At 42.2% G+C, this 7436-nt stretch overlaps 1 pseudogene; it reads left to right on the top strand.

Annotated features, from left to right (window-relative positions):
• The first annotated feature begins 4619 nt into the window (after positions 1-4619).
• LOC133051339 (U6 spliceosomal RNA) lies at positions 4620-4716 on the top strand (annotated as a pseudogene).
• The last annotated feature ends 2720 nt before the right edge of the window (positions 4717-7436 follow it).

Below are 7436 nucleotides of genomic sequence, written 5' to 3'. Positions count from 1 at the left end.
GACCTAAACCCTCCAGTTCTCCTCCTTTTCAATCTGTTGTGCCCACACGCCCTTTTGGGGCCTTAATCAGTACCTCTGTCTATCAAGGATGGAGTAAGCTCTAGTTAGTGTTTCTGTTTGGGCCTCTCCTTCTTTGTCTTAAAATAGAAGGCAGTAAGGGGTCATATAGAGAAGGCAATGGCACCCCACCCCAGTACTCTTGCCTGGAAAAATCCCATGGACGGAGGAGCCTGGTGGGCTGCAGCCCATGGGGTCGCTAAGAGTCGGACACGACTGAGCAACTTCACTTTCACTTTTCACTTTCCTGCATTGGAGAAGGAAATGGCAACCCACTCCAGTGTTCTTGCCTGGAGAATGCCAGGGACGGGGGAGCCTGGTGGGCTGCCGTTTATGGGGTCCAACAGAGTTGGACACGACTGAGGCAACTTAGCAGCAGCAGCAGCAGCCAGGGGTCATAAGTGGTTGTGCTTAGTCGTGTCAAACCCATGGACTGTAGCCCAACAGTCTCTTCTGTCCATGGGCTTTTCCAGGCAAGGATACTGGAGCAGGTTGCCATTTCCTTCTCCAGTGGATATTCCCAACGCAGGGATTGAACCACCATGCCTGCATCTCCGGCATCGGTAGGCCAATTCTTTACCACAGAGCCACCTGGGGTAGAGGGCTTCATTTTCCCTCCCATCTGTACCTTTTATCTTAAAGGTCATCACCAGCAACTGAAAGGGGGCCTCTTTCTGAGATAAGGCATGGAGGATATTCTCCATCACCAAAGTGCATGTTTACCTGGGAGAACAGAGGAGGGAAGATGGAATATCTCTGGGTCAGACAGAAAAAGTAGTAGAAACAGATTTCACAACTCTCTGCCATCCAGTTGGATATGCAGCACTCTAATTTTGCTTGTGGTTATTAATTTTATGCCCCATAATATGAAAGCCTGATATTTCCTAACACAAGCCATTGTCTGCATCCTGATGGGTCTTTGCTTTTTCTTTTCTTTCTTTCTTTCTTTTTTTAAACTTTTTATTTTGTATTGGGGTATAGCCAGTTAACAATGTTGGGAGAATTTCAAGTGAACAGCGAAGGAACTCAACTATACATACACATTATCCATTCTCCCCCAGGCTCATTTCTTATCCAGGCTGTCACATAATGTTTAAGAGTTCTGTGGGCTATACAGTAGGTCTTTGTTTGTTATCTATTTAAAATAGAGCAGTGTGAACATGAGACAGGTCTTTGTCAACTGTCTTTGTTATTTCCACCAATGTGTCTTGTTTCATCCTGGCTCCTCTCTCTTGCATGCCCTTTCCCTTTTTTTTCCATGTTTAATCTTCAAGGAATAGGGTTCTTACTCCTGATTTTCTTCTCTGGTTTTTCTGGCCTGCCTTGAGCTCTACTACTATAGGAGTTAGGGTCTGCATCATACAAGGATCCCTTAACTAATTCTAATTGTTACAAATGTGTTAGCCTTTTAAATTGGACCCTGAGCTTTAGGTGGTCAGAGGCCACTTCTGAATGCCCTGCCAATGTTGGAGGTCTTTAGTCACAGTTTACATAGTATGTTTTCTCCTTGGATCTCCCAACTGCAGGCTGCTCTTCCTTCTGCACCAGCTGAATGCCCTGCTGCTTCAGAATTCAGCGCGTTTACCCATACAACCCCCTTTGCACACCCTCTGCATCCCCACTACAGTTTTATTGGCCTCATTATGCCTACTTTAAAACTCAGCTTTGATTACTTATCGAATCTCCTTAGGCTGTGAGCTCCTTGAGGGCCATGACTTGTAACGCTTGGCACACAGTAGGTGCTTTAAGAATTGTTCTTAGAATAATTAAGGAACAAGCCCAGCTGGCTTCTTCACATATTATATTATTCTCCACCCAGGACTTATCACATTTATTTTATCTTGAAGGCTGCTGGTTTCCTGGAACAGAGAGGGACAGAATCTGCCATGAATTCTGACTTCTGTTTGACCCTGGTAAAGACGATCTGAATATTTTTTTCCCTTTGGGTGCTTGAGGAAAGCAAATTAGCTCCAGGCTTGTCAGATTCCCTCCTCTCTTTGTGCTGCAGATGAAAGTACAAGGAGTGAAAACTGGAACTCTCTTAACCTTTTCAGGTCTTCAAATAATGATTTTCTCGACAGATAAGACTAAATTGGTATTGGATCTCTGCTCAGGAGCAGGAAGGATGGCTGTTTACAGGCTGCATGTGTCTTGCTCATAGCTTCATCGCCTCCTCTGCTCCCCAGTGGAGGAAATTAAAACTCCGATGGTCAGATTAAGTGGTTCTTAGCCTCTGCCCTTTTCCTGCTGCTGCACATGTGAGAATTAGGCTTATCTACTGGTTCAGATGAAGTGGTCGATAATTTGAACACTTGAAGAAATAACTGAGGTAATAAGATCCTAAACTAAAGGGCTCATGGGTTGTTAAAAGAAATCCACAACCCAAAGCAAACAAACAGTCCTCACCCTCAGCTTCCCAGTGAAGAGCAGAGGGTCACCTACTCAGAGAAAAGCAGAAGGCATGGTCCAGATCGTCTGCTTCCTGGGACTGCCTTCTGATTTGAACTGCCCCTATTCGTCATTCCTTTGAGTTAAAGCACCCATCTAAAATGGAGCTACCTGTTAACCAAGAAACATCTGCTGTTGACCAGTATTAACATGACTTCCATCCAAGTGTTTAGCTGGGCTTGTGGGGAACTGAACCATGTACCAGGTAAGTCTTCAAGAGGAAAAGGGGTTGGCAGTAATCCAAAGTCAGGGGTTGTTTCCAAAGGCCCATTTTCATCACATCCCACAGGGGAAGTAACTGGAGGGCATTGGCTACTTTCCCGAAAAGATACCAGGGGTTGGAAGGAGAGGTCCTCAAAAACCCTTTCAGCTTACATCTTGGTGTGGCTAAGACTGGCTTCCTAGGTGGCGCTAGTGGTAAAGAACACGTCTGTCAATGCAGGAGACATAGGAGATGCCGTTTCGATCTCTGGGTTGGGAAGATCCCTCGAAGAAGGGCACGGCCACCCACTCCAGTATTCTTACTTGGAGAATCCCAAGGACAGAGGAGCCTGGCAGACTGCAGTCCATGGGGTCATACAGAGTCGGACGTGAGTGAAGCAACTGAACATGCATGCACATGGCTAAGGCTATCAATGATGTTTTTGAAGCATCCTTATCAAGGGCTGTGAGTCAGTCTGCATTTATTGGGTGTCTTGACTCTTGGAGGAATGAGAACTGGAAGCCCAGAGAGAAAAGTTGAGTCATCAGACTTCTTTCAGTTTAGTGGCACATCATTATAAGATATACTTTTTCTGTACCTACTCTTCTGTGTTACTGGTCCTCTTAGTGGGTGGCTTTGAATCTCAATCATATAACTCTGCACTGTCTGGGATAAAGCATTAGGAGAAACAGGTCCGGATAGTTATTCCTCTAAGGTTTAGCAGAAATCAAGCTTTATTTATTTATTTTTCAAGCTCCGTAGTTAAAGGATACAGAGGATTATTGATTCTCACAGCAGTGCAATTTTTCTTCTGAAACCAATGGAACAGGATTGGTTTTGTGCAGTCACACAAGTAAAGAATCTGAGGGTCACAGTGAACCACTCAATAAAGCCTAAATAAGACTATACAAAAAATATTAACAAGAGACTGTTATTTTTGTGTTTTTTAGTCTCTTGCTCTCTTTTTCTTTCTCCTTCTGTTTATAGAAGGATGGGGCTCTCTAGACAGTACCTGGTCATTTTCTCCTGTGACCCTTTAATTTTACTAAAACATCTCTCTTTATTGGGAAAAATTGGGTTCAAAAGAGCATTTACTGTTGTTCTTTGGTTTACTTTAATGGAAGATGAAATAGTTATTTGTGTGCAGTTTATGTGACTTTTTATAGTTCCTAAGCTAAACATTATAAAATGGCATGACCCTTTTATCTGAAAGCTGACAGTTCTGGCCTGTAAAGTGTCCAGAGCATAGATGACCAAAGCCCCCTTCTCTCTGTCTTGATCAGACTCACACCAGGCTCATTCTAAGCCATTGACAAAGCCTAGGATAATATCATACTGAGAAAACATATCTCATGAGCCAAAAGAGCCTGGTACTCTATACCCTGAAATGACAAAGTGAGACTGCATTTGTTGTCTTGATGTATCGGAAATGATGCCATATTGCAAAGGGGCAGCCTTGGTCCAGAATTTGGTCTGATGATGTCCAGGAGTTCAGAGCAGGGAGATCTGAGCTCACTATAAGGAGGAACTGTTCCATTAGAATTGGTAATGTACTGAGACTTCTTTCACTTAAAGTATTCCAGCAAAGACTGGATGATCACTTGTGAGAATATTGTAGATGAGATTAGGCTGGGTTATCCTATGTGCCTGCATCTCAGATGAGGTTTTCCCCAGTATAATCCTCAAAGAAGCAAAAATTATTTTATATTTGAAGGCAAATAAGCTTGGAGATAATTTAAATACTTTAGTTGATGCTACTTTGAATAGCATCAAAGATTTATGATTTAAATAATAGAATCGGTAAAAGAGGAAGGAAAGGAATTTCTGAAAAATTTAGTAATGGTTTCTGGGTATTTGACCTTGCAATTCAAAACACTGAGGTTGTTATAAAAAATAATTTTAAAATAATGTAGTGCTCACTTCGGCAGCACATATACTAAAATTGGAACAATTTTAGCACGGCCCCTGCGCAAGGATGACACGCAATTCGTGAAGCGTTCCATATTTTTAAAACAGAAAAAGAGACACAGATGTACAGAACAGACTTTTGGACTCTGTGGGAGAAGGCGAGGGTGGGATGTTTCGTGAGAACAGCATCGAAACATGTATATTATCTATAGTGAACCAGATCACCAGCCCAGGTTGATGCATGAGACAAGTGCTCGGGCCTGGTGCACTGGGAAGACCCAGAGGGATTGGGTAGAGAGGGAGGTGGGAGGGGTGATCGGGATGGGGAATACTTGTAAATCCATGGCTGATTCATGTCAATGTATGACAAAACCCACTACAATATTGTAAAGTAATTAGCCTCCAACTAATAAAAATAAATGAAAAAAAATTCAAAAAAAAAAATAATGTAATACAGCACTACAGGAAGAGGTTACTCTGGCAGTGGTTCTTATCTGGGGGTGATTTTGCCTCCCAGGAAATATTTGGAAGTTTTTGGAGACTTTTTTTTTTTAAAAAAACTTTTTATTTTGTATTGGGGTATAGACAATTAACGATGCTGTGACCAGTTTCAGGTGAATAGTGAAAGGATTCAGCCATACATGTACAGTGTCCATTCTCACCCAAACTCCACCCCCCATCCAGGCTGCCACATAATTTTGAGCAGACTTCTGGAGCTGCTTTTGACTGTCATGACTGATGGGAGCTGTGTGTGCTGTTGCCCCCTAGGGATAGGGGCCAAGGATGCTGCTAAACACCCTGCCATGAGCAGGACAGGCCCCCACAATTAAGAATTATCCAGCCCGAATGTCAGTCGTGCCACAGCTGAGAAGCCTTGCTTTAAGGAAATCAGAAATTTAACTACAAGGCTAACAAAAATCAAATCACTGACAACATCATGTATATTTACAAAATGCTATTTTTTAAACAATATTATGGGAGTAGAGATGATGTGTTTTGAAGAACCATGTTTAGAGTTACGTGGCTCAAAAACTGGCTTTGTTGACAGCAGACGTTCTGTTGTCAGCAGTGTATGTGAAGAGCTCCAAGAAAGCGGTTTCATAAAATGTGTAAGTGAAGAAAGCAATATCTCTTTTTTTTTAGAAAGCAATATCTCTAAATCAATGTTATTGTATATAACATGTGATTTTAAATATTTGCTTGTAACTAATTTAACAAACTAAATGTTGTAATCATTTGGCAATGTAATTTGCTCTAAGAGTTGACTTATTGAAGTAAGCCTGAAACAATTTTTTGATCTCCTCATTGGGAAAAAATGCCTGCATGCCTTGTATTCAAGTGAGCCTCATATTTGGAAATGGACAGAAAATCCAATTCCAGGGTCTTAAGTTCTGTGTACGTGTGTAACATACATTTTTTTGGGTCATAATATGAAATTCCTTCTGTCTTATGAGTCTGGAAATAACGTCTAAATGTAATCAAATCTTTCCTTTTATTTGCTTTAAAAAATCACACACTGTAAAATTCAGCACATTCTATGAGTTTTGACAGATGCACACAGTTGTGTAACTACGGCCACAATCAAGATGCAGCCAGTCTATCATCTTTCAAATTTTCTCATGCTTGCTCTGTGTTATCAGCCCCTTTCCTCCATGTTCTGTCTTTTAAAATAGATAGATACATAGATAGATAGATACATACATAGATACATAAATAGATAAATAGATAGATACACCTTACCATTAGAATGCTAATTTTCACAATAGATTCCTCTGTGGAGACCCAACATCTAAATCAGACCCACTCACATTTTCTCTGGTCAAAGTGGGTAATAGAGTCCTGAGTTCACCTGCTCTGACTCCTTCTGACCCCTGCCAGGGCCCTGGGGATTTTTTTTTTTTTTTTGAAACTGGTGCTCTGTAGAACAGCCAACACCACTGATAAAATTCTTTCCTCGATCAAATGTTAGATTTGGCCCTTACAGTGAGCCAGACTGGGAACTGGGATGGAGAGAAGGAAGAATCAGATAGGTATGGTTCCAGCCTTTAACAAGCTTAGAGCCTAATAGACAGACGTCAGCCAAACACACATTCAAACAAAACTGAAGATTTGGTAAATGTTAAGAAGGAAATCTCACGGTGCTTTGGGAGGAAGTGTCAGTGAAGCCGAGGCAAAAAAGATGTCCTCTCTGATGGAGCCAGTCCTGCTCATCATTCACATGCTGAGCAGAGTAAGCTCCATGGGAACCCTGAATGGAAGGTGCGACTATGAGAAAGCTGATGTGGCCAGACAGGCAGAGAGTCCCTGGAGAAGTTGTCAGGGGTTAGGCTGAGAAGGGCTTTGTGTGCCAGAAAGAAAGAAAGGAAGGAAGAAAGAAAGAATACTGAAAAACCTGAACTTCATTCTCAAGATTTAGAATGAAGGGTGATAATTAGGACAGTGACATGATCAGATCTCTCTCATTTACAATGGTTTCAGTTAGTAGATCAGATTGGAGTGTGGGATGGGTAAATGTGAGTGTAGATGGAGTAATGAAAAAACTGTTTCAGCAGTGACAGACAGGAGATGATGGTTGACATACGGAGGGGTGATGTTGAAAATAAAGATGAGGTAATTCATTAAATGTCAGAGGCAATTTAATGCTGGCCTGTTGCTGAGATAAGGAGAGAGTGATGATGAGTAGGTTGACCAGATATTTAGCTCGGGGTGTGCGTGTGTGTCGGGGGGGGGGGGGGGGGGCGGGGCTCGGGGATACAGAGTCTACTTCTGAACGTGTTAGACTGTGGGGCATGGGAGACAGCTAGAAGGAAATCCAGACAAG

This window comes from Dama dama, chromosome 33 (genome assembly GCF_033118175.1).
Source record: "Dama dama isolate Ldn47 chromosome 33, ASM3311817v1, whole genome shotgun sequence".
Lineage (NCBI taxonomy): Eukaryota > Metazoa > Chordata > Mammalia > Artiodactyla > Cervidae > Dama > Dama dama.
The sequence above is the reverse complement of the archived record's forward strand: the minus strand, read 5'-3'. Positions and strand labels throughout refer to the sequence as shown.